This window comes from Dermacentor andersoni, chromosome 7, assembly GCF_023375885.2.
Source record: "Dermacentor andersoni chromosome 7, qqDerAnde1_hic_scaffold, whole genome shotgun sequence".
NCBI classification, from domain to species: Eukaryota; Metazoa; Arthropoda; class Arachnida; order Ixodida; family Ixodidae; genus Dermacentor; species Dermacentor andersoni.
Genome location: NC_092820.1, coordinates 80,504,037 through 80,531,978, shown reverse-complemented (window position 1 = coordinate 80,531,978; position 27,942 = coordinate 80,504,037). Strand labels below are relative to the sequence as shown.

General features: G+C 48.0%; 1 protein-coding gene and 1 pseudogene across 2 annotated transcripts in view; one reads left to right on the top strand and one right to left on the bottom strand.

The window, feature by feature from the left end:
* Alk (Anaplastic lymphoma kinase) overlaps nt 1-27,942 on the bottom strand; it is a 195,795-nt gene that overhangs the window by 138,535 nt on the left and 29,318 nt on the right. The gene's annotated exons all lie outside the window — the stretch shown is intronic.
* On the top strand, nt 24,229-24,411 carry LOC126534982 (U4 spliceosomal RNA; annotated as a pseudogene).

Genomic DNA, 27,942 nt, shown 5'->3' with positions numbered 1-27,942 from the left:
GATGAAATTATTGCAAGGTAACAGATGCAGAGACGAAATAAAGAAAAGAATTCGGCAGAACCCATCTCGCGATGACCGTGAAAGGTAATGTGATTAGCATGCAAGGAATGTAGCGACATCGTATTGCTGAAGTCACGTTTATTTCAAATCTCTAGTGGTCATTCTCAAACTTTTATCGGCTATATGTGGCGTACACAGTCTCTGGTACCGGCCTACTTCGCTGTTGCACTCGCTTGCCAAAGCCGCCCATGAGCATGACGACGGGACGACTACTGTACGACGACGACGCAGTGATGAAGACGACAGCATAACGATAATCATATGATGATTCTGAAATGACCACAATTGCATAGCGACAACCGGAGGACGGTAGGCGGATGACAAAGCTGGAACGATGGCTTGATCATGACAGCATGGCGACAAGGATACGACTACAGATGTAACGCAGCGACTGTCTGACGACGACGCCATGACGACGATGGAATGACAACAGTGGCACAATCAAGATTAGATGGCCGCATAATTAGAACAGAACGACGAAGAATAATGACGTCGATGGAATGAGGAAGGCGTTATAATGACGACGGCCTGACGACAATGGAATGACGACGACTGTGTAGCGACAATGGCACCACGGCAGCACGACAAGAGTGAGGTGACGAAGTTAGAATGACGACTATAAAATAAAATAAAATGACATCAATGACAATACCGAAGTGATGACGATAGTGAAACGACAATGTGAAGACGATAGCATGACGACAATGGTATGACAACGACGGATCACGAGTGTACGATGTCGAAGTTAAAATGACGACGATGGAAAGCCCTTTACGACATGGCGACGACTGTATGACAACGAATGCATGACGACAATGCAGCGACGTAGGTGGCATCACAATGGCATGGGGATTAACTGCATGACGACGTGTGATGACAGTGGCGTAATGATGACTATATCACGAAACGTGCAAGACGACGACAGCATTGTCAGCGCCTAACGACGAAGTTGCAGTGACGATGGAGGCATGATAGCCACTGTACGATGATGACGGTATGACGAAGGCGGCATAAACACGTTTGAATGACGATAGTATGATTACAATACAATGATGAAGAAAGATTGACGTCAGTGAATCGACGAAGGCACATGACGTCGACGAAGAGACGCCAATGGAATAATAATAATATTTGGGGTTTTACGTGCCAAAACCACTTTCTGATTATGAGGCACGCCGTAGTGGAGGACTCCGGAAATTTTGACCACCTGGGGTTCTTTAACGTGCACCTAAATCTAAGTACACGGGTGTTTTCGCATTTCGCCCCCATCGAAATGCGGCCGCCGTGGCCGGGATTCGATCCCGCGACCTCGTGCTCAGCAGCCCAACACCATAGCCACTGAGCAACCACGGCGGGTAGACGCCAATGGAATGGTGGTAGTGAAGTGATGGCAATTATAAAACGACAGCGTGACGACGTGGCGCGACGATGACGTCATGACGTGAGTAGGCTAACAAAGCAATAATGACAGTGACGCAACGACCACGACGGCACGACGACCCCGAACACATAGTTAGTGACCCAAGCTATTAGACAACTTGAACCTCTGGTGGGTCGGAGTCGAATGCGTGACGACGGCAGCATGACGGGAGCCAGATCACGAAGCTGGAACGACGACGACTGAAAGACCACGACGGCATCGCTATGGCAATGTGACAATGAATGCATGAAAACTGTACGACGACGATGACGTGACGACAACGGCACGAAGAGTGTCGGATGACAAAGCTGCAATGATGGCGATCCAACGACCGCGACGGCATCACAGTCACGTGATGAAACCTAGTGGCCCAAGCTATTAGTGAACGTGGGTCACTGGGTCGGCGAAGAAGGTGTCATGACGACGACGGTATGAAAAGAGTAGATTACCACGTTGGAACAATTACAACATAACGGTCACGGCGACCTCACAAACAGGACCGCATAACAAGTAGCCCGAGCAAATAGATAACTTGGGCCAGCAGGTTGGCGCAAGTGGATAGACAGATTGCTTGTTTTTGGGCTAGTGGTCGAGAAAGACGAAAATTATGTTCATTCCTGTCGAACTAGGGGTATGGGAATATTCGAAGGTTTGGAAGAACGATTCGAATAATGTGATATTAGATTGGGTCTTCAACGGAATAGTCCCTCTTCGCAAACTCGAATATCTTTCAAATAGTTTTGAAATATTTTAAAACGCCAACTGCTCGCAGTCACAGATTAAACTACACCGACAGCACGATAAATTTCGTTCGCGCGTGCATATTACCGGCTTAAAACATAATGACGTAAGTAGTACAGTGGGCTACGTCGCCCAGAAATCCAGATTTTACCAGCTATACAGCCATGATTACCACTCTGTGAAGTCTTATGCGTGTGAACTATCCACTTATTTGTTCCTAATGCTCCATTTGTATAATCGACGCTTCTTGGCACGCAGCGCTAACACTTAAACTTGCTAACGATATGAATACCAGGTTGTGAACATCGTGTTGCACAGACTGAAAACGGTTGTTTATTATCGAAATAGAATATTCGTAAACTATTCCATATTCCATTGAAATCGCTTCGGTGATTTCGGTGCTGTTCGATTCGTATTCAATTCGCATTCGCTTCGGCCTCAAACATTATTCTTCAGGCGATCTATGTTGGAGTGAAACGGCCTACAGAGTCAAAACAGCGAACGACGAAAGGACAAACATGGCACCTGGACAGTTGGGTCCTTTCGTGGTCTCCGAGATCACTGCGGCACATGTGCCGTATCAATCTCGGAGGCCACAATTTTATTGTCGTTCGTTCTTTTGTGGGTCAGTAGCGCATTTCACTTCACACTGTGCAACCGACTAGCCTCAAACATAGCCCTTCTTGCGTGCTTTCGGTGATTAATTTAGGTAGGAATGGACTACATGAGGTAAGTGAAGCACGTTCTTCGAAGCCGTAACGACGCCATAGCTCGAACTGTTCACATAGCGGTCACGACGTACTGACAATAAAGAGGTAGAGATATTGTGCACTTACGTGCGCATTGTATCAAGTGTCGTGCAGTGACATCGCTCAATAATACGAGCGCGTCTACCCTGAGTAGTCACGCTGTGCATGTGTGCGCATCTGTATTATTTACTCGTTTCTCCGTGTGTGTTCTGTGTCTGTTTATTAGACATCCAAATGTCGCGTGGCAAAACGGTGGCGAAAGTTGACAACATTCACGTTCCCAATACTGCCAAATCAAACAATTAATTAAGCAATCAATCAATTAACAATTCTTCCGTAAAACTGAATAAAGAGTTTAACTCTTTATAGGGCAAACTTGTGTTTGCAAAGAACGAACAAACTCGGTAGCCACGACTCTGGCAAGTAAAGCAAAAATGTCAACGGGCAAAAGAAAGGTGGAGCAAATTTGGATGTCTTCAAGCGCGCAACCAATGCGTTGAAACAACGGGTTGTAAATTAGAGATGTTCAGATGTGGAACAAGCCAGTGACTAACTTTATGTCAATATACAATTGAAGAAACCATCCCGCTTCCCATGAAGTACTATTGTGCAAGCGCACTACGCCCGTATTGATTCCGAATTCGTTGCGCGCGCACATTCTAGCAGGGAGAGCTACGAGCAGTGCTAATATTTGCCCATGTTGAGTATTTAATTCCCACTTTCATCAGTTTAGCCTAATAACCAAGATGTTTACCTGTTACATCATGTGCTACTCTCTCTCTCTCTCTTTCTCTCTCTCTCTATATATATATATATAAATATATATATATATATATATACATACTCCACTGTGCATATGCGGCACGACTGCTGTGTCCACGACGCACCAATCCCCTTGTATTTTCTCATCTTGAATCGCAGTTAAGGAGAGGCCGTCGTGCTCCTACGTGTATAGCATAACTTTTACTCTCTGGTTCTTCCTCTCCATTTGCTATCGCTTACTTAGTAGGTGCAGTGGCAGCAGTGCGCCCTTTTTATGTATGTATGTATGTATGTATGTATGTATGTATGTATGTATGTATGTATGTATGTATGTATGTATGTATGTATGTATGTATGTATGTATGTATGTACCAGTACGTACGGGCTTTCTTGGTCATAGCACTTTTCGACCGGTATGCACCACTCGCTACGCTCTTCGCAATTATTGCACAAGCCTACAATGTTTCTTTGAAGTAAGGGTCTGCTCGAATCAATACTCCACACAACTTAGCACCAACTAACCGACAGCTAACCAAACGCTACAAGAAGCGAAGCGCTAGCGTCCCTGTCGATTTCGCGAGGCGAAGTTTCGAAAGCGACCCATGCAGCCTTCTGTTATTTTTTTTATTTGCTTATTTATTTATTTTCCACATTAAGCCACCGATCGACGAAGACCGCCTTCAACGAAGACACGCCACGCGTTCACCGGGGAGCACTCCAGCTTTTCCTGCAGCATCGCTTAAGCTGAATGGCTGTTATAGGCGCCAAGGCTCGGAGCTCGATTGAGCGGTCAGCGGCGGAGTCGTCGGCTCGTTCGCGGTACGACCGGGACCGTAAGGAGGAGACGAGGCTCTTTATGAGCTGCACCCAGCTCTTCTCGTCGTGGACCGTCCGAACAGGCCCCGTTTCGCATAAACACTTATGCGAAGGGCGTTCCACCCTATACTGCGCGTCTTTGTGTGCAATTTTGTAAGCAGGACGGTCTCCATACTCGTAGCACGCGCGCAGGCCGTGCATGTGGCCTTGGCACCTGTCTATGAGAACTACGTTTCCAACGTCCCTCTCGACTATGCGCACAAGTAGTGTATTCACTTGTTTGTTATTGTACGTACATATTCTCGGGCGTACATTATTTTCCTTTTTTTCTTTTTGACAGTGACCGTCTTTTGCCGGTTACCGCTATTATTAATTTATATGCTCGGCGAGAGGCGCGTGTGGTTAAGTCAACATTTTTGAAATGTTAGCACCGGTTCTATTCAGGAAGAGCCATTTGCCTCGCCTTCGTGCTTTTCATTTTTTTTTCACGTTGCATGTTTGCATACGCGTGATAGATCGCATGCATACGAGTACGCGAGAACGTTTTGTATACGTCTTGTATACGAGTATATACGAGACGTATAAGGAAGTCCTTTCCTTACTACCCCTACTTATCTGGGCGTTCAAATGCATAGCTCCCATACACGACCCGTACATCCTATCTGACGGAACCTATGTGTGCGCTCACGTTTCCATAACTCGTTAGTATACTACAGGATATACTGACGTATACGTCTCTACAACGTCTAGCATAAGTCGTCGGTGAGCTGATGTGTGCCGCCGTCGGCACACCATGAACGTATTACCGCTCACAGTCATCCCGAGAAACACCGGAAATTGTACAGAAGTGCCGCCAAACGCGCGGTATTACGCGCGCGCTCGAAAGTAGGCGTTCCGAGTCGATTGAACTAGGGCGAATCGCTGGGAAGATCCGGAAGCCCGGATAATAAGCCCGGGAACTCTGCAGCGACGTCGCGGTGAAGTGGCAGGAGCAGCATTCTCGAGGGGGAGGTATCGAGGGAATCTACCGGGGGGAATATTGCTTAATGAGCACGAGACCTATATACCAGTTTCCGCGAGACGAGCGTTTTTAGGGAAGTGTCCCGCAAGGGGGGGGGGGGGGGGGGGGGAGATGCGAGCGATTTGAAACGAGGCAGATTGGATTTAATGAGCCCGCAAGCTGGAAGTATAGCCAGAGGGATTAACGTTGTTTCGGAGAAGTGTGGGTATCCCGTACAACGTATGAGCTCCAGCGTGGGGGTGAGGTTTGTGCCCAATGCATCTTCCAGCCCTTTCGAATTCCGCTTGCTTCAAGTTACCCCGCATCATTGGAAAAACGTGTGCATCATCAGGCTCACAAACGTAAAGACGCGGGTCTGTTCTGTGAAAAATTGGGAACCGAAGTAGTTTTAACAAGCGAGAAAGCTAGAAGTTTTTGTAGGATGAACGTCCTGAGAGAAGCGTAGATATTGAGTTTTAACCGATGAGCTTTATGCCATGTGATCAGGTGTGTGCAATAAGAACGATACATCTTAACATGCGCGGCGCACCGGCGGTTTCAACTAAGTGTGTCCTGATAGGAGTCTAGTCATCCTGCACAATGCGACGATCCATAGCGTCTGAGCTGGCGCGATTAAGTGGGGAATTGATAGTCAGCAGCTTAATAAGCGCGACAGCCAGCCGTTTAAACGGCACGGAGGCCACGGGCGAATGCAGACAATCCCCGTAAGAGACGAGTTAGCGCGAGAGCAGGTGCGAGAGCAATTGGAGCACCGTGGCAACAAGGCCTCTCTCGGAAAAAGGGGTCTTCTTCGACCCCTCGGGTATATGACTCCGCGCCGCTTCTCTCGTTCTCTCCCCCTCTCGATTCTCTCTCTCTGCAACGGAGAAGGACAGGACAGACGAAGACCAGCATTCCCTCTCGTGGCGCGGCTCGCCAAGAACCACCAGCGCCCGCCTGGCGCGCAATGCCTTTGCGCCCCAGATATATTGATCCCACCGACCGAGCCGAGCCGCAACGGAGGCGCGGGCTGCGCGCGATGCTGAAGCCGGCGAGCCACGCCATGTGTGCGAGAGGCCTTTTGTTTGCACCGCTCGACACAGCGCCTTGCCGATGCAGGCACACGCACTCGGGGGCAGCACGCCACACGTGGGCGCGCAGGCACGCGCAACGTGTTCTTGGAAGCGGCGCGTGCCACACTGTTCTGCATAATGGCAGCGGCCGGTGAAGGGAGCGCGAATTTGGCCTGCGTGTGTATTTGCGGCGGCCGCAAAAAGGGCGCCGCCGCGTTCTCACAAAGCTCTCTTTGTTGTCCGCCTCCTTCGGGCGCTAACGCTAAGTGGATTCGACCGGGATTCTAAGAGGATTTGCCCCCCCCCCCCCCTCTTATATGCGCGCCGCCCTAATTTTCGTTCTCCGTGCCCGTCTCGAAATCGTCCTCATCTTTCTCCTCTCGGGGCGCCTTCGGAGGCGCATCTCTTTCTCCTCGCGCGCGGCACTGTTTCCATTGACGTCACGTCTCGCCGCCTCTTACGTCACAGCTGCCCTGCCCCCAAACTGGCAGATCTGTGCGCATGCGCTGTCTTTTTTTTTCTAGGGGGGGGGGGGGGGGGGCGGAAAGGTGTTCTTTTCGGGTGAGTCGAGAAATCTACGCTTCCATTTTGCAGCGCACGCGTGCACATTCTTTCTTTTTAGTCCTTTTTTTTTTCTTTCTGCTCGAAACGCGAACCCAGACGTAGCCGTTCGACGGAGCGTGTATTGTGCGCTTGAAAAGACAAAGGACCGGTAGACGCTCAGAAAGGAAAGAAGCTCGCTGACCAAATCGACATGCAAATTGGCCCAGGCTGGCGGTGTTCTTTGCGGAATTTCTGTTCTGTTTTTCTTCTTCGTGTTAGGCGGTTCACCGCAGTAGGTTTCCGAAAAGTAATTACCTTAACGCGATTAGCCATAGCCATAACTGGTGAAGCGGTGAAACGTAATACCGGCGCATATTTTCTGTAATCCTGTTTGAAAAATGCGAACTGTGCTCTGCGAACATAAAGATTCCGCGCCATTTTTTTTTTTTTTTTTTGGGGGGGGGGGATGCTAATAAATATTCACGAGGAGGGTTATGGATATCGATTGTGGCTTTGTCAACTGAAGCGGTAGAAAACCCGCCGTGGTTGCTCAGTGGCTATGGTGTTGGGCTGCTGAGCACGAGGTCGCGGGATCGAATCCCGGCCACGGCGGCCGCATTTCGATGGGGGCGAAATGCGAAAACACGCGTGTACTTAGATTTAGGTGCACGTTAAAGAACCCCAGGTGGTAGAAATTTCCGGAGTCCTCCACTACGGCGTGCCTCATAATCAGAAAGTGGTTTTGGCACGTAAAACCCCATAATTTTTGAAGCGGTAGAAAAAATCTGTCATGTGTTCGCTCTCTTTCTCTATCTATCTATCTATCTATCTATCTATCTATCTATCTATCTCTCTGTGTGTGTGTGAGTGCGTCTTGTTTTTGCTAATGTTTGCTCTTCTTAAAGATGATCCTGTGAAGTGCGGCGATGATTAAAGTAAACAAGGCAAAAGAAATTACAGGCGGTTTGGGTGCGCCAAGCACACAATATCGTGCAAAAGCACATTTTCTTGCACCAAATTAGCCATTTTAGTGCACCAAGTTAGGCATTGCTAAGCCGCTGTTTGACCAATTGCTATTTAAATCCCTCGCAATCGCAATGTCGTTATTGAACTGTTTTCTTATTGCACACATCACACGCACAGTCAAGCACACTAGATTGCATGTAGCATACAGGGTTACTCGGTGAACACAGGAGGAGGAGGAGGAAGAGAACTGCAGACTCGCACAAAGACCGTTTGGCGGTTTCCCGGCGTATACTGGCCAGTGTTGTAGAGCAGCCTTCGCACTTGCATGAAGGGTACAGCTGCATGAAGTTGCATGTTGCATGAAGTTGCATGAAGCTGCATGCAGTTGCATGAAGCGATACAACTGAGCGGAGGGAGGTGGGCGGGCTTGGGTCGAAATTTTATATTCGTTTCTCATAGAGCCCAAAGGCACTTTAGTTTGTGCGAGCGAAGACTTGCGCGTCCTACACAGCTTAAACGAAGAGAATCCTTCGACGTCGGGTTGAAGGCTCAAAGCCAAAGTCGCGTACACGGGGACCGTGACGTAGTATCAAGTCCTTCTTGCAGGACAGTCTTGTCGCACACGGAACCCGCGAAGCCAAACGGGTCGTCGATGCAGTCTCCGATCCAAGATGGCCGTCGCAGCCGTTGCCAGGGACAGACGTTTCCTCGGCCTTGCGATTCTGGTATGCATCCTCCGGCAGTTAGTCAGTGCTCGTCTCTCTTTCTCTCTATCTCCCCTTCCACTCTCTTTCTCTTTTTATCCCCCTTAACCCTTCCCCCGTGCAGGGTAGTCAACCGGAACTACCTCTGGTTAACCTCCCTGCCTTTCTCTGTATTCTCTCTCTCTCTCTCACTAGTCGGGCTTGCAGCTGTTCGCCCGTTTCGGCAGCGCGGTTGGCGCACTTGTGCAATCTGTCCTTCTGCGATCGCTTCTGGCGTTCTTCGGCAGTTTCGTAGAAACGTTTCAACACGCACTGAATCGCCTTCTTCGTTGCCGCAATGGCAATCGCGTGGTCACATCCTCTCCGTCGGTTGATTTCCGCAGCCGCTGTCGCCGAGCTCGCTGCATACGTTGTTGCAAAAATGCAAAAAAAAACGCTCGTGTGCTACAGATTGGCGCACTTTAACTAAATCCCAGGTGGTTGAAATAGATCCGTAGACTTCCCACTACGGCGTTGCCTCATAATCAGATCGCGTTATTTAGCGCGTAAAACACCAGAATAATATTTTTTTTGCTAACTGTTTACAGGTAACGGTTGACTACATCGCACTCAAAAGAAACCAAAGCCTCGACATTGCAAGTTGTGAGAACATTTAGTGCGAAAAAAAAAGAAAAAGAAAGAAATGAAAAAAAAAATAACAAAGAAAGTAAATGATGCGTAGTGACAAATGCGAAACTAACCCTCTAATCCGTGACACCACACTGACGTAAGCGGCCTTTCGGGGTTTCGGCGCAAAGTTATGGAGCAGGAAATTGCCCTTGGTTTTCCCGCTAAATAAATAAAAGAAATGGAGTAGCGAAGAATTCTTCACCGTTATAAACGGATTTACAGTTGCTGTTTAGCGTCCTTTACTGTGAAACATAACATTAAGTTATTTTTGAGAGCTGAGAAGTTTGCCAAAGGAAAAGAGGCTACAGTTCCATTTAGTTTCCGTGAACAAGATACTGTCCATGCGTACATAAAATTCGCGGAAAGCTGGCAGAGGAAACAATTCTTATCTTGAGTTCAAACCCAACAAAACATTACTCTTGGAACAACTTTTCTTGTTATACACTATAAATGTAAAAATATGGAGCGGTAATGCCACTTTCGGGTCGTTTATCTCAAAATCCCGGTTACACTACACGACTTTTCCATACAACTTCGTTATAGTGAGGCTGCTGGTATGCAGCGACGTAGTTTTCGAAGGCTCTAGAGTATTTGTTCGATAATTAAAAGATTGCTTACTCTTTTTTGGGCACATTCGCGTGCGCGCCATATTGCTTACGGCTTCAAATATCATCGAATTCGGCACTTTACTTGTCATGCCACTCAGTTAAATGTGCAACAAGCTGTCGTTGTGTCGTTCAACTGCAAATTGTATTTACCACGTTAGAATAGGTAAACAGGGAGAGAAATACATAATTCGAGCCCAATTTTGATCACAACGTCTGGAACGTTCGCCAAAAGTTCACTAGCTTGCCTTATGGTTACATGTGGTTTAAACAGACTTAACGTTTTGCCTACTTTCTCGGGTTTTGACGCAGCTGCTGTCTGCAAGGTGGGTCAATATTAAGGTGGATTTATACTATGTATATACACACACAAAGCCAGCTGCCGCGCCTTTCTGGGGCGTATCACGGCCGTGGATTCCGCTTTCAGATTTTATCTCTCTATCCACCGCCGAATGCAAACTGTGCAGACGTGGCGCGTACTCGCGCTCCAGGCCTTTTCCTTCTTTCAGATACGTTAAAGGATAAAATTTTTGGTGTAATTTACTTGCACAGATATTGCACTGGGTGGAGTGGTAACCAAATGAAAGACGGTATACCGGCGCTTTGACCACGTGACTTCTTTTTCAGCCGCCCCTGAGGTAACACCCAACTGATGATAACCCAAGGGTGAACCTAGATAAGCCAATGAAACTCCTGGCATGCTGACAGACGAGTTTTATATGTTGATACCGTTGGCTAAATCGTGGCAGGGCGTCGTCGGTGCTCGCGGAAATCCCGAACTTTGCCAAACTCAGGCCTATAGGCCCGATTTTGGCATGGAGGTATACCTCCATGCCAGCAGGTGTACCTCCATGGAGGTATACCGCCATGGTATACCTCCAGGTATACCATGCCAGGAGGTATACCTCCATAGCCATCGGCGTTTGTTAAACGTTTCAGCACATCTGGACGACCTTGTTTTATGCAATTCAGTGAAACAGATAGGCATACATCTTTAAGTCCGGCTAGCCCAAAATCGTAAACACAATTATCAGAGAAAGAAAGAGGAAAGAAAAAGAGTGTAACAGAAGGTAAGGTGAAAAACAACAAACACTACCAGCCCTAACACAAGCCACGAAGCTATGCAGGCAGTTCCACCGCTGGAAACTGCCCTGGAAGTACAATCTAGTTAACTAGGGTGGTTGCTTGAGCTAGTTGGTAATTCATAATAAAAAAAAAAAACGACGTACAGCGCGAAGGACAAGGACTGCGAGAGACGACATACACTGCGCTGCCTTCCAACAATTGTTGGGCGACAGCGCAGTCCATGTCGTCTCTCGCAGTCCTCGTCTTTCGCACTGTACGCCGTTTCTATAATCTAGTTGTTTGGTATACGGTCACCAGACCGCATCATACAGCGAACCTCCCGCAGCTTTTATCGAACACAGGCCGTATACATTGTTTTTCGTGTCGTTGTCGTCTGCTCCTCGAGAAGCGCAACTGGGCAGAGATCCGCTGATTGGACAGCGACGAAGCAGCGGCTGCGTTATAACCGAGAAAACGTGGCAGGCGCGGAGGTGCAGGCAGGCAGGTCTAAAGAGGTTGGAAGCAGACGCGCACTCTTTACGTATATAAGGGGGAGGGGGGGGGTGCCTTGAGCACGTACGGGGCAGCCATCTGCGCTCGCCGGCGCCGCGCAACAGCTGTGCAGTCACGGTTCGCCGCTGGCCGCGCGAGTGATAGACGGGGCACGTTCGACGTCGCCTCCTTACCGGCCGCAAGGCACCGCGGCTGCTCGGGGGCTGGAATAACAAGGCACCGACTGTGGAACGGGCGCGCCCTGTCTGGACGGAAGGCTTCTGTCTTCCTTTTATTTGCACACTTATCAAAATAAAGATAGTATAGGCAGGCATTTTCAGAGCCGGCTATCCCAAGGTCACAAATACGCTACTCATAGAGTGGAAGAGAGAGAGAGAGAGAAACCTAAGCACAGTCAACGCCAGTTGACATCTACGTAACGAGAAGCATCACGCAGACGTCAATATATACGTGCAGGCGTTGCTTGCTGCTGTTGTCATCGAACCCAGTGATTCAAGTTGCGGTCAAAGAGGTTTATTAAGAGCGGCACGTACCCAGTTCTCGGGACCTGCTGAGTTGCGCGTTTGGTCCCTTTAGAAGGTAACGTTGTCCTCTCCTTCGCCAGTAAATATCAATTAGACCCGATTTGGCGCTGCGAAAATTCATAACGTCGTACAGAAGCGATATGTTGCGGTAACTAAAGAACGCTGTCGCCACCTGTCTTTAGTTTGTTGCGCGTTTTCTGGCTTACGAAGGCTTCCCACGGTGAGAGCTAGCGGTGTTGGCAGTTGAGGCACGCGCGTGGCCATGGAGCGACGAACGTCTACGTTGGTACCGGGCCACACACGCTGCTGCCACTGTAGTTTTGTAATACAGACTCAGGTATTATTGGTTCTTTGTTGAGGAGCGAGACGAACAATCTAACTTGGGCATCTCGCAGGAAGCACCACGGGAGCTGTCTTTTATTTAGTTCGTTAATGAACGTATCTCTCACTCTTCTTATTAGGTTAATAATATTCCTTATTATTAGCTTTCTTCATATTCACCAAATTTTTCCTATGTAGCGTTGCTTTATCTGATCGGGTGACAGTGCCGAGAGGCAGTGCAGAGGGAAAGAGTCGCTGCCGCAAACTATATATAAGCACCTCCGGATGTAAGAACCTCGACGCAAGTATAGCACCGTGAAGTCCGCTTTTGCTGCGTGCAGTCGCAAGGAGGTAAACAGGAAAGTTAGATAAAGGCACCCCAACCCGCACTCTAATTTCTGAATCGTAAATACAGACACACAAACACATACACGCAAACACGCATACACATATACACAAGCACACACCCCCACACTTATAATGACCACCTGAAAATTTATTTCGTTTAGAAAGCTGGGGATGGGCTGAAATAAACTGAACGTTACATGCGTAAGCTAACACGCGCCCTCATTACGCCAACGAATTAACAGTGTGAGCTTTCGTAAATGCGTTCGCTTTCAAAGGCGGCCGCCTTGTTCAACGGCCCATGGTAAGGCCGCGCTATACTTAGCACGTTAGCGTAGAATTACATCCTCAACATTCATCCGCATCTTTCTCCTAATAACCTCCACGGCGTGCCCGATTCGTTCTTTTCACGTTCCTCGAACCAAAAAATGGAAGCTCGTTGCTGCACGCGTGGCTGGTGCCGCAACACGATAGCCGCGCCTGGCTTGCAACGAAGCGTATACTGATATCTAAGAGGCTTAGTGTAATAAGCGTACAGGCAGGGGATTACTTTCTTTATATGGACGGCATCGCTCCAGTGTGCAAAATTGTAGGCTCTTTGGCTGTCGGCTGTAAGCATAATCGAGTCCACATAGCATGTGCGTGCGTGCGTGCGTGCGTGCGTGCGTGCGTGCGTGCGTGCGTGCGTGTGTGTGCGCGTGCGTGTGTGTGCGCGTGCGTGTGTGTGCGCGTGCGTGCGTGCGTGCGTGCGTGTGCGTGCGTGTGTGTGTGTGTGTGTGTGTGTGTGTGTGTGTGTGTGTGTGCGTGTGTGTGTGTGTGTGTGTGTGTGTGTGTGTGTGTGTGTGTGTGTGTGTGTGTGTGTGTGTGTGTGTGTGTGTGTGTGTGTGTGTGTGTGTGTGTGTGTGTGTGTGTGTGTGTGTGTGTGTGTGTGTGTGTGTGTGTGTGTGTGTGTGTGTGTGTGTGTGTGTGTGTGTGTGTGTGTGTGTGTGACAACACACACGCTGGACAAGGAGCTGAAGACCATCCACCCCATGCAGGAACGAAAAATAATACACGCAACATTAAGAGACAGGGAGATAGAGGTGTGGGTTGTAGAGGAAAGACAGCGGTATACCTGACGTTACTGTAGAGGCTAACAGGAAGTATTGGTGCTTCCTGTTTTAACCAGGTGCTCCATATTCGTGTTACAGCACTGGTGCCAAGGGAACAGAACATCAACGCATTGGGATGAGATTAAGAAACTTGCACAGAATGTAATCAGCTGATGCGAGACATTCGAAGCTGAAGATCGCGGTGAAAGACCTTCCTCCCGCAGTGGACATGAAGGCAGATGGTGATAAAATATATAACCAGCGGTTGCTGTCGACTGCTGTCGGCTGCACGTTTGGATTCATCGGCAGCCTAACGCAATATGTTTAAAGCTCACTCACACTAGGCCGACCCGACATTGATTTCGGTCTGCCGACTGTCGGCGACAGCGTTTTATACCTTCGTGTCCGCGCCTCTGTCACACTGTGCCAACGTCGAGCTCTGCGCCGAGAGTCGGCAGAGTGTGGGCGTCGGCCCAGTGTGACAGAGGCGCCGACACTAAGGAAAAAAACGCTGTCGCCGACAGTCGGCAGACCGAAATCGGTGTAGGGTCGGCCTAGTGTGAGTGAGCCTTTACAAAGGCCACCTACACGACTAGTTGCCACACATCTTGTCTTCGAAGACTCCATTAGCAGCTTGCGCTTTGTTCAGGGACTAAGTCGGATAAATTCATTTTCTTCTTCTTTCTCTTTGGCTGCAACACACGCCTACTGTAGCCATACACACTATAACAACGTATCACCTGTCCATTCTATGGGGTCCTTTTGACGTCGCTCACTGGTACGCAATTGATGGAAACGGAGCTCTGACGTACCCAAACAAAAGTGCAGGACCTAATTACGATAAAACTACGCAGACGCAAACAGACAGGAAAAAATAAATAAAGCATGTATTCACAGCCAGTAGGAAATGCGGCGATTGGTGTTACACTAGGAAAAAAAAGGAAGGAAGGAAGGAAGGAAGGAAGGAAAGTAGGAAGGAAGGAAGGAAGGAAGGAAGGAAGGAAGGAAGGTAGGAAGGAAGGACGGAAGCAAGGAAGCAAGGAAGGAAGGAAGGAAGGAAGGAAGGTAGGTAGGAAGGAAGGAAGGAAGGAAGGAATGAAGGAAGGAAGGAAGGAAGGAAGGAAGGAAGGAAGGAAGGAAGGAAGGAATGAAGGAAACGAGCAGCCCTCAACTATTGGTCCTACCAATGATACTGATTTACTTGGCGGTTGTCAACGTAGTCATTTGGTGCCACTGCATGTGCTCCCACGTTTGCAATCACCCAGCCCGTCGTAGAGCCAATGCGACACCAAAGGTAGTTCGGAGCGAAATTTTCGAATTGAGTAGGTAATCAATTCTGGCTTCTAAACAAAGCGAATATAGAGGTTGCGTGGAGCTGGTTTTGTACAGAGCGAGAAAAAGGTTTCGTGAACATTATTTCATATGCGTAATGCCGCTCGCAAGAATTGCGGTCAACTGAGGAGCTTGTGAATGAAAAATAACAGAAATGTCGTATCTGACACGCCATGAAAAAAAGGCCGTGATAAAAGACAAGAATCCTTCAGAGTGTATCTTTTAGGTTCATATCACACCTCACAAGCCATTTTCGTTATTTTAATACGTGTATATCTTGCTTCTGCTCTTGGGCTTCTATACAGCCACGTAAGATCGTCATAGTCAGCCACCTTACCCTTTGTCATTATTTGCATCATCGAGTACATAACACCACTGCTTAGCGCTCTTTGACCATGACTTGCCCTTGCGATACAAAACACCCCATACCATCATCAAACACAAGAACAGCACATCACACGACGTAGAAAAAGCGAAGTGCAATACTACAGCACCATCCATTGTTTTAAGACATGTTAACGTTTTCTGGGCAGTAAATTGCTTGCTCTTCTTTCTAAATCGAAAAATTCGATTAACTTCGTAGGCTGTCCCCAAGGCAATGAGGCCCGGTATTCACAAAAGGCTCGTACGCCCGATTTTGTTCGTAAGAGAAAATTTTAGCCAATCCTGGTGCTGGGCATACCATTAATGAAGACGGCCTGCCAGTGGCAAAGAACACTTACGAGCGAAAAAGCTTAGCGAATTACAGGCGCCAGGTTCTTATTAAATCAATGGCAGTCACTGAGCAACAGTCAGCTACTCTTGCTTTCTCCTGAGCAACTGGTGCCTATTTTCCTGCTCGCCGCGGTGTAGCCGCGGTGTAGCATGTGGCAATGGCGTTGCGCTGCTCAACTCGAGGCCACGGGTTCGACCCCGGTCGCATTTCAGTGGGGGGCGAAATGCAAAATACGCTCGTGTACTTCGGTTTAGGTGCACAGTCAAAATTAATCCGGTGTCACCCAATACAGCGTGCCTCGTAATTGGATAGCTGTTCTGAGAGGGAAAAACCTCGACTTTTTTTTTTTTTTTAGCTGTCTGCAGATACTGCGGCTCCCTTTCTGTATAATCATTCGGAACAGTTACCATTTGCATCTACCATTCTTTTTTAACCCCAGTAAGCGTTGTTATAAGATGTTCGAAGAGAAATAAATATCCAACAACTTCGAAAGGCAAATTCTCAAGACCAATGCGAATCGAATAGCCAGGACTATTAGATTCGCATTCGAAATTCCGAACAACCGCCCATCCGTAGTAGTTTGTGAAGCCGACAACAGGCAATCTACCTTGGACGAATGAGAAAAGATGTCGCAGTTTCGCCCGAAAGGCGAAGCTTCGATTGCGATGGCAAATTATCAGACTGCTATATGAAGTTATGATAGTAGCTTTATCGCCCGCATAAACTTGTGAACATTCGCTTGCTAACTAAATGAACAAGCATGGTGTCACGCGGGCACGGGCAAAGATGAACACGTCTCTGTCAATTACCGCGGACGCTCGCTGTCAAAACGCTGGCGTGAGAAAGCAGCGGTAGCAGCAGCGAACGAATTGACCTTCGTGCTGCCTCTCGCTTCGACGTTAACTGAGCGGCGAGAATACAGCGCACACGAAGCTATCAGCCCTCGGCACACTGGTCACCGATCACTTTAAAGATAGTGCCCGCGTAGCAGCCCACAGTCGCGCCATACGCAGCCGGTCTCCGGCCCCCTCGGTGCCTTGCGTGCGATGGAAGACAGCGTGCTTCCTCCCCGTCTTCCTCCCTTGCGCGCGCCAGATTGATTCGCCATCCTCGGCTCACCTTCGCACCCAAAGCTTACGGCGCGCGGCCACGATGTTATAGCACTTTTACTTTACACAGAACGTCACGGCGACGCCTACAACGAAGGAAGTGTGCCTCGAGTGTCCATAATGCATTTGAACGCACGCAGCATCGAGCAATGACGTGACACTGCATTTCGTGACGTAATGCGCGCTCACATGAAATTAAACGTCATATACTTCGTTCTGTACCAGAGGACCAAACGCATCAAGCCGGCATCACGTCCCCCCAATGTGAGCGGGCAGCAACAGAGCGCCAACACCGAAGTTTCCAGAATAACCATGGAGTTCTTGTATACCAGGAAACGGGCCACGCGGCTGGCAAGGCGCAGGTTGAGGATACATCTTTTTTTTTCTCGCACCTTCAAAAAACGGATCGCAGACGAGGTGTGTTTATTGAAGGAAGCACGCTTGGTGTGCTTCCAGACCGCGGCAGCCGCGTTCCGAAGACAGCGGTATAAAAATAAAATGCATGCAGATATAACGCACATGTTGGAACCTATGTGAAACGAAGTTTTAGCGAAGCGGTCAATGAATCTTGTAAAACTAACCGCGAAGCGCACAACCGTCTTCAATGCCATCCATGCAACGTGTAACCCCGCGCAATGCTTACAATGCGTGCGGCACCAGTAACAAGCTACGCCGAAATGAAACAACAGTGCGTACGAATGGAAAGCCGTGAGACGTCGACGCAGTGACGTCACGAGAGCGAAGAAAATGTTCGCCCTTTGTCGAGGGAAGAATGGCGAGAAGAGGCGTACGCAGATGGGGTATAACACGCCAAACACGGTGTTAGGATTGGCTATTACGAGGCAGTTTAATTCGTGCGTTTTTGGCTCAATGGAAACCGGCGTGCGCACACGTGCTCTTGTGCGCACGTGCTCTACTCGGCAGAACAGTGGCAGCCACGGTCAGCAAAATATGTGAAAGTTGTCAGACAAAGCTTTCGCTTTGAAAATAGTTGGCTCGATCTGGTTGTGAGGGCACGCGGTGCGGCCGCGCCGCTCGTGCGGTCCAGGGATGAGGACTCCACGCACGCCCAGGGCCCGTCGAAGGAGCCTGCGGCTTCCCTTCCTTTTAATAAATAAACTTTAGTAGAAAAAAATACCATTCGTCCGTCGCATAAGACGATCCCTTTCGAGGGTCTCCAGCAACGAGCGAATCGACCTCCGTTCTGCCTCTCGCTTCAACGCGAACTAAGCTTCGAGAACACAGCGCACACGAAGCTATCTGCACTCGGTCCACTCTGTCACCATCGCAGTTCACTTTCAAGACAGGTTCCGCGCGGCCCCGCCAAGCGCAGCCGCCGGCGGAGCACGGCTGATTACGGTTGTTAATGCTTCGCATCAAGAGTAGGCAGCCTCCTCGGCCGCGTCTACGTACGAGGTCTACCAAACGTGACAACTCAATTACGTCACGTACTACAGCACGCATCGGCGAGTGCCAGCGCCTCCTAGCTAACGGGCCTGTGCACACTGCTTTATGGCATCATGATTATTGGACCAAAATTTCCATCGCCAAGCCCGGCGTGACGAAAGCGCTGAAGTCAAAACATCGCGGCTTACTCGGGAGCCTCCCCACTAGATTGTACGTACGGCAGTCGGACAAGGTAGCATGACGTCACGGATCGAAGATCACCCAACCCCCGGAAAGCGAACGCTAGTTTCTGTTTTCAAGGGCCATGCGCGCTGCAAGCGGTTGTCGGACATCCTAACTAATATTTGTTTTATTTCGCTTTTTGTGAATTTTAAATCGGGCGAAGGGCGGGAAGTGGTTGTCTTCGTGCGTCCGTCGAGCTTACCGCCGCTCACCCTTGCCGCTGGCTCAGCGACATCACAAGTCGGATCGCGCTTGGTCATCTGCTTCGGTTGTCGTCCCAAGTATGAAGATGGGAAAGATACAGAAGTTTTATCAGGCGTGCAACGAACGGAAGACGCAGGAAACAGGTCGACCGAGCATTAGACGAAGCCGGCTTAAACGGGGCATCACGTGTTGCGCGGCTCTGCGTTGTTCTAACACCGGGAATTACAGTTCTGCGAAGTTTTTCAGGTCTCCTAGTGACAGCTGGGGCGCGATCGGAGATATTTTGTTCGATACGCGTTCTGTTCAGTTGCTGCAACGTCACAAAGTTGCAGTATGCAAAATTTGTGACAGCGGGGCGGAGAGAGCAGCCAATCAGGCAGCGGTGACCTCCCCGGAAGTTTACCTCCGTCGTTTGTCGTCTGCTTGCAAACAGTATACTACAAAGCCAAATGTTTCTCGTCTAAATCTCAAGCCCAAACACGTTTTCAAATAGTAGTACGTGTGACTACTGCAATTTATATCTATTAGGTTCTTTGCGTCGTCCCTAGGTGGTGTCGCGCACAGCGAGAAGAAAAAAAAAAAAAAACGACGGGAAGAGTGGCGCACTTTTCAAGAGGCAGCAACATCCCAGTGGCTCGCTGGCACCGATGATGTTGTCGATTTCTCTGTACAACCAACGAATTATTTCTTTCGAGAAACAAAAACGACGCCGGAGTTCACTTTCTGCCATTTCTTCAAACGCGTTTCGCACCGCCACCCGCTCGCCTCCTTCCTCTAGAAACGCCAGCGCAACAACCTAAGTTTCCAACGGAAGCGCCATTTTCTAGAAATAAACTATGGATTGGATTCAAACCTGCCATTCCGCAGCCGAAAAGGCCGCCTGTTGGATCCAATCCAATCCACCAGACGCGCCATGCGAAGCCGTATGATCGCTCCAAACTTCTCAACTCCCGTCGCGTTCGGACAAAATGCTCGGTGGGCGGATGATTGACAGGAGCGTGTCGTCATTTTGACGTCACCAGAAACGGGGCGGCGCCCCGCGGCTGGCGACGTCGGCGCAGAGTAGGCCAATCGCGCGCGCCGGTAACCGAACGAACGCGCCGAACAACCATCTCCGATCGCACCCCTGGTAAGCGCAAGTATATCACTTTATTTTCTGAGCAGGTATTCATTTTGTACGGGTAAACCAGTTCTGTGCAAGCCTCAGTGGCCTGACATATAGGAGCAGTGTCGCCCGAGCAATTCGTCATGACGGCAGCCCATCTGCTGTCAGTGAAACACTTGTACTGAAGGGCTTGAGTGCGTGTTTGTTGGGCTATAGATTTTGTGCACTCTTTGCTTTGTCGACGCATACAGCCAAGGCTAAATAAAGAAAAAAAGACAGCCGTGATGTTTTATCAAATTTCAAGAGCAATGACGGCAAAAGCATGCACGCACGTAATTTATTCTTGCGTTTTAATGTACCAATACTAAGATATCGTACTGAAGAAGGTCTAAGCTCTTTATTTTATCTGAATTTTGGAGCGTAGACTCTACCATTCGCTCCGTTACCTTGCTATAGGCCCAGCTTCGATGTGTGCAAGTTTTTGAGCACCTGTATTATGGATGAGGCGCAATGCTATTTGTTTTGCCAGCAAAATGTATTTAACAATACCAACAATAGAACTATAGAGTATTTAATGCTGATTAAGTAACTGGTAATCCCCCTTGCGATGAAAAGTGCTATTAAGTTTTTTTAGGAATTGTTAGTTCTTTGCGTTGCTGTTGAGTCAAAATAGCGCCCTAATACTCGCCGTGCCTTTCTGTATATATGAATATGACGCAAAGGATGACAGGCAGATTATATGCGCTTGTAAGCGCTATAGAAATATGCTATCTCATACGGCATGTAGTTCAAATAATGAGAGCAATTATAGGCTACTTGCTGTTCATGCAGATGCATGTAGCCAGTTTAAACTTCTGTGGTTCCTTACTTCTCATACTGTCAATGAAATACATGTATTGTAGTCTACCTTCTTTCTGTAAGCCAAAAAATGTGTCGCCTTCATAACATATGTGATAGTCAAGTTCCGTGTTACCAGCCCGTGATGGTTAATTTTCGCATTGGTTTGGATCTTCTGGAATCTATGTTCGCTCATTATGTACAAATTCCAGTTGTGAATGAAAATTGCTTCTGTAGATTGACGCTTTCGCACTGCGTAGAGGTCAGTCTTTTTCCGGTACGCAATGTGACAATAAAAACAAAGGACGTTCAACTTTTACTTGTGTTGAGTTTTGGCTGACTGAGAAATCGGCCAGCTTTAGTCGATCCCCTTCACAACACGCGAACAAAACTAACGATTGATGTTGCCAGGAAGTTATTTTCTTTATACTACCCCCCTCCCCTATATCTGCGGACTAGTTGAACTGTAGCCCTAATCTTAACCACAAGTTAGGAGTTTCAAAGCGACTACTTTCACGAAATGTAATATATTACCTGCGAATATTGGTAGTTAAAGAGGGTTTGCTATATAACTATTCTTCATTATAATTGCTTGGCACCGGTGTGTACGAGCGCTGTCCCAGAGCTTTAAAAAAATGAATAGAAGCTTCCGAGGTAAACGCGGCAGAAACAAAAGCGCTTCGTAAACACGGCACACTTGAGCGGGTTATGCTTTAGGTTCTGCTCCGCTATTTGGGCGACGTCGCCGCGCGGCCAGCGTACCTGCAAGAGAACACGAACAGATCCCGCTTTCATGCGAAGTGGGAAAGGAGGGTTTCGCGGCAAGCCTACCCACTTCCGGTGGCGCGCCCTCTCCCTCTAACTTCTGACCTGATCAGTGACGTCACGGAGGCGCTGTTTTGTTTGTGAATTATTTCCAGCTGGATATCCGGCAACTACCAGCGGTGGAAGCGGCGCTGCCAAGGTCCGTCTAAATAGGTCGCGAAGCTTGGAATTAAAAGCGTACCGATACCTGTCGCCAGGAATATCAGTTAGCGGTGCACGATTGAAGCGCGACTAGGTGAGGGCGGGACAAACACTGAAACTAGAAAACCCGTGTGAAAAAGAAAATGTCCGTAAATTTTTCATCAGAATACTGCCGTTGGAGTAAATTTCCCGTTTCAGATATCTTTTCCTGCACTAAAAGAACAAACGTTATTTTTTTTTTCAATTTCGCAATTTATCAGTTCTTTCTTGGTGACCTCTACCAACCAGTGATTCTGGCGCAAGACTTGGCAAGGTTGTGCAAACCAGTTATTACGTCGTGAGGAATGGCGTTGCTCGCTTGAACGCGGCGGTTTCGTCCACGTTTTTTTTTATCATTATTATTATTTCGTTGCGTGTTTCTTCAAAGTGTGGCGTGCGCTTCACTTCAAATTTTGCGTGTCCGAGCGCACTGCATTAGTTGGCGAAAGGTGTAGGTGCAGGTTTTTTGTTATTGTGCTTCTTCACGCTGCGGCATCTGACGCGCTTGTCTCGTCGTGGCGATAAATGCGGGACTCCCCGCGAAGAAACGTCGCGCTATGTTCCTTTACTCTCCGTAACACAGGCTCTGAGAGTCCGACGAGCAGCAAAATTAGTAAGTGGAACGTTTTATAAATGATAACATCGGTCAATGTTTTCTGATAACTCTTGTATATGAACACAAGGTGTGGCACGGAATTGCGAATGATTCTGTCAAAAGGATTCGCATAGGTTGCTATGCATTACGACTGTGTGCTGGCCATAGTACTTTTAATCATTGAAACATGTTTTGTTTCGTCAGCTATATCGGTTGCATTATTGAAGACGAGTAAAAATGAAGTTGATTTTGAAAGTTCTATCGCAATGTCATTTATTTCCATCCCATTCGCTCACCTTCCTAAGGAAGCTACTGGAGAGACCACCGTCATTAACAGCCGAATTACGTTCATATTAAGAAATTCGCCACTCCTAATGGTTAAAGGACACGCCGGCGTTTCAGCTGAGGCGAGTCGCAAGCTCGCCTCAACCTCAAAACAAACATAACTGCTGTCGTAGCGGCCATAATGCCGGACGCTGAAGAGATTTAAACATTCGCGCCAAGCAGCGTAAGATCTTGACGTCACTATTATTTCCGGTCGTGACGTAACTTCTTTATTTTTTTTCTTTTTTGTGCTTGCTGTTGTAGTTGTCCCCACGATACGTAGATGGCGACGGTTACAACGAGCCCCCTTTCTTGACATGTTGGCTTCTACGGAAGCTTCGCTACCAGTTTACCTTTTCGTGCATACAAACATAGCTCCCAGAAGACTTCCGGTTAAACACTCCAGAGCAACACAAATTGCAACAGCCTAAAAATTTATAGGACCCTACATGTGGCACTAGTTTTTCTGCTGAGTAAGAGAGTTTGACAAGTGAATTGCAGTGTTAAATGCAACAAAAAACGCCTATAACGAGCTCGACATACGGCGCACGTTTTTTATATCTGAAAACATCAAGAGTACGTGCCTGCATTATACTATGCGACAAAATACTTCTTTTCTTCTTGGCTAACTGCACTGTCAAAAATGGCTGACCGGAAGTTCTGTGGGGTCATGAACGCACTGCCGCCACATCGCGGACGAAAGAGGCCTATACCTTGGCGCTGCCGCGGCGTATCGGCACGGAACCGAGCGTCCTAGGGAAGGTATAGGGAGCTTCCGCCTCTGATGCACCGGCCTTGCGCTGTCTAGGAGGTGTTGCCAGTGCTTATCTCCCAGGAAGCAGCGGCATCATTCAACCACACTATCACATAACATGAGCGAATATTGCTACTACTCGCCTCTCCTTCCTCGTCTCATGCTGGTGTCAGTTAACATCTTGGTCTTGCAACCGCACTTCTCCTTTTGACGATACGTTCGCGGCGTTTCAGTTATACCAAACACCGCAGCATGCGACGACGAAACAGCACTTGATTAGAAGCGAGTGCTTACGCATCACTTAGATAACTCCCGCAGGAGATGCTGCCTGTAATTTGTTCTCTCTCCCTCTCTCTCTCTTAGCTGTTTATTCCGAAGGCTAAGCATGGAAAGCGATAGCAAGGTTTGCGAGACGCTAAACCGCCAAAGACGTTGCACCTGTCGCATCTCGATAGTGCACGAGACTCAATGAAAACCGTCGGCGTTCGACCGCGTCCAGAGAAACGATTAGAGAGATTCCAACGCGATACAGTTAAGGGTCCCGTGTCGGAGAAAATCCGGCGTCGGCGTCGGCGGAGTTGTCTGTGAGAGAAAATTCCCATATTATATATATATATATATATATATAATTCCACTCCTTGCTATATATATACGCTTTGCGCAGAGGCGGTGTCGTACCCTATGAAGTGCTAGCTGAGGGGCGACTACTGCTAGTTGAAAAGTTTTTGTGTGCTATACGACATGCGGTATATGCCACTTATATTACCGCACCATTCTATCGCTAAATTTGTTCACACCTTGTCTTAAATTCTTGACAAAGTTGCTCCACGAAATTTTGAGAATGACGGCCCATAAACAAACGTCATGAAACAAAACACCGATAGCACATGCCTTTTATGTTAAATCTTGTAAGACCGAAATATTAAAAGTACGAAACAAAAACAGAAATTTGAAAATGATGTTGTTTTTTGGCGCGGCTTTGCACAACCTCTGGCATCGGACCACGCAAGAGGCCGCGTTTTCACCAGGAGTCTCGCCTTCGAGCATAACGTACGCGGTGAGCGGTTCCCCGGAATAAGAGAGAGAGAGAGAGAGAAGGGGAGGAAAGACTGGGAGGTCAGCCAATGTAGGTACCAGCTGGCTACCCTCTGCTGGGGAAAGGGAGACATGGAATAAAAGGAGAAAGAAGAAAAATGAGAAAAAATTCACGCATTAACGCGATGCTACCCGCTACAACATTCAAAGACGGTCGCACGATTCACAGCTCCTTGAAAACTCGTTTCCCAGTAAACGTTACCGTTACACATAAGCTTAAGTTGCCGTGAAGCGTGGGAACGAGTCAGGGATCTTCGAATGCTATCGAGTTCCAGTATTAAAGGGCGAAGCTTAAGCGTCCTCCGAGTTTCCTTCTTTTTTCTTTCTGCGACGTTTAAATGTGCATTTCGCTCAGACCGGTGTGCGCGCACAGGGGTGTGGTTTTGCACACGCAGCTGCCCAGCAGGAACTATGCACGTGCGCGCGCATAGCGGCGCTCGCGCCGTGACACGGAAGCGCGAAGCAAACGCTGTCAACGCTGCCCTTGTCTTGAGCGCCGCGTAACAATGGGTCCCCTTGGATTCGTCGCTTTTGCAGACAATTGGACGCACTGCGTGTCTTGGGGAAAACCTTCTAACCCTACAGGCGATGGCTCTGCGCATGCGTGCACGCCGATAGCGTGACGACACGACAGCGCCACATGGTAACGGCGCGAACGCACCTCGAGCATGCGGCGTGATTGTTACCGCAGTGAAAAGAAAGAAAGCTCGAGGTAGTTAGGTTTCTGCATCCATCCAAGAACCGTTGGTAGTTAGAAGTATTCCTCAATAGAAATTGCCTAATAAATCGATCTCCAGTTGTGGAAAGAAAACCTATTACTAAACCTTATACGGTAGAGAATGCTTTTGCAAAAAAAAAAAAAAAAAAAGACTAGCATATTTAACGTATGTGCGACCCAAACTTGAGTACGCATCATCCATCTGGTATCCCTCATAAGCTTATCTCGCCCATGACTTAGAAGCCATACAAAACCGTGCTGCTCGCTTCATTACGTCAGAATATTCAAGACATATCAGCGTAACCACCTTAAAACAAACTTTATCTCTTCCATTGCTTGCTTCACGGCGCGTAACTTCTCGTCTTTGCCTTCTTCACACTTTCTTTTACTTCAGCCATTCAGGACACGCCCTCTTAAAACGACATCAGCCCGTTTATCTCATACTCGCCCCTTGGCGGCGATGAAGTGCCGGACGACGACGATAAGCAGCTCATTCTTCCCCCATGCCGTAACGCTTTGGAACGCACTCCCGGATGATATTGTTTCTTGCAGCAACCGGAAAACATTTCGCGAAAAATTAAACGATTTTGATAAAGCCAACATAACCACATGAATATCACATCTATTTATTTATCGCGTTGTTGGTACTGTGTATATGTTCCGTTTTCTTCGTTTTTGAAATTTTCTTTCTTTCTTTCTTTCTTTCTTTCTTTCTTTCTTTCTTCTTTCTTTTCTTTTTTGTACCTATAACAACCAATGTGCACTTTATTATGCAACTTTCTTATGAAGCTGTTCGACTTTGCTGCATGCCCCCTTATGTAATGCCTTCTGGCCCTTAAGGTTGAATAAATGAAATGAAATGAAATGAACCAATGGCTGGCAGACAGGCTGAGTTCTTCTAGTTTGTCTGAGTTCTAATGTTCAACAGCTACACGTGTCACCACTGGTTATGAGGCACTGTCATCGTCGAAGCCGACGCAAGCCCACTTGCGTCAATCTGCAACGTTCTGCCTACAGGCTTCTCCACCGTTTCACTCCCTCTGCATGTTGTTACGGCGTTATGTGGCCGTATCCAAATGCATCGATAGCAGTGTCGATGAAGACGACACCGTGGCCTTGTGAACCGTTCTCGACTTCCTGATTCGGAGCTTCATCGTTTTGTAACTATATACTGCGAATCTGTTTTCTTTCCGCGTCTGCCGCCGTGTAACAGTTGGATAACGAAAGCGCACGACTGACTTGACACCATTAAAGCACGCCTCCTCCGAACCTTGTTCATAGCCAAATCGACGCGAAGAAAACTGACCTCCGTGAATACGAGAATGCGGTCACACAGTGGTTGCGCGCTAAACTTGCCCGCCCAAAAATCAGCTGCTTGTAATCAGGACCCGCATTCACACACAAAAAAAAATAAAACTCTAACGCTAGAACTGTTCCTAATAGCAAATGGCAGCCAATCCTACTGTTGGGCATCATAGCTAAGGCGACGTACCAATGGCAAAGTTCACGTACGAACTAAAACCTTCCAGAAATCCGCACATTATCTCAAGGTTATGGCCGACAGCTTGGTACAGGGATAAAACGTGCCTGTAACTTCCAGCACATCTATCTATCTATCTATCTATCTATCTATCTATCTATCTATCTATCTATCTATCTATCTATCTATCTATCTATCTATCTATCTATCTATCTATCTATCTATCTATCTATCTATCTATCTATCTATCTATCTATCTATCTATCTATCTATCTATCTATCTATCTATCTATCTATCTATCTATCTATCTATCTATCTATCTATCTATCTATCTATCTATCTATCTATCTATCTATCTATCTATCTATCTATCTATCTATCTATCTATCTATCTATCTATCTATCTATCTATCTATCTATCTATCTATCTATCTATCTATCTATCTATCTATCTATCTATCTATCTATCTATCTATCTATCTATCTATCTATCTATCTATCTATCTATCTATCTATCTATCTATCTATCTATCGCGGCGTGCCTCATAATGAGATCGTGGTTTTCGCACGTAAAAGCCCTCTTTTTTTGCGATCACTTTCACTTCGTGCAGTGTAGCCAGGTGTTACGTTTCGCCTACAACGCGCGGTAATGCCGGCGCGGATGCAACGGACGCCGGGGCTTTGTTCAAAGCGGCGGACATTTTGGCCTGTTCGACGCCGCCGCAACGCCTACCCGCCAAGCGTGTCCAGGCGTGTTTCAGGGCCACGTGTCTTCGTGTGTGCGTGTGTGTGTGTGTGCCCTCGCTTGTCAAAGCGCGGCAGCCGGGGAGCGGAGTTCCCCGAATGAGGAGCCTGGACGTCTCTCGGCTCAACTGTTCGCGCCGTCGTGTGGGTGAGGGTTGGCGATGCGTCACTACACTCGGTTCAGCAGGTCTCTCGGCCCGACAGTTCGCGCCGTCGTGGGGTCATGCTCCGCCGTCCCGTGACCTTCATCCCGTGACCTTCATCCCGTGACCTTCTCTTTTGGACCGCGACGCCGAGGGTATAAGAGCAGCTGCCCCCGGACGCCAGG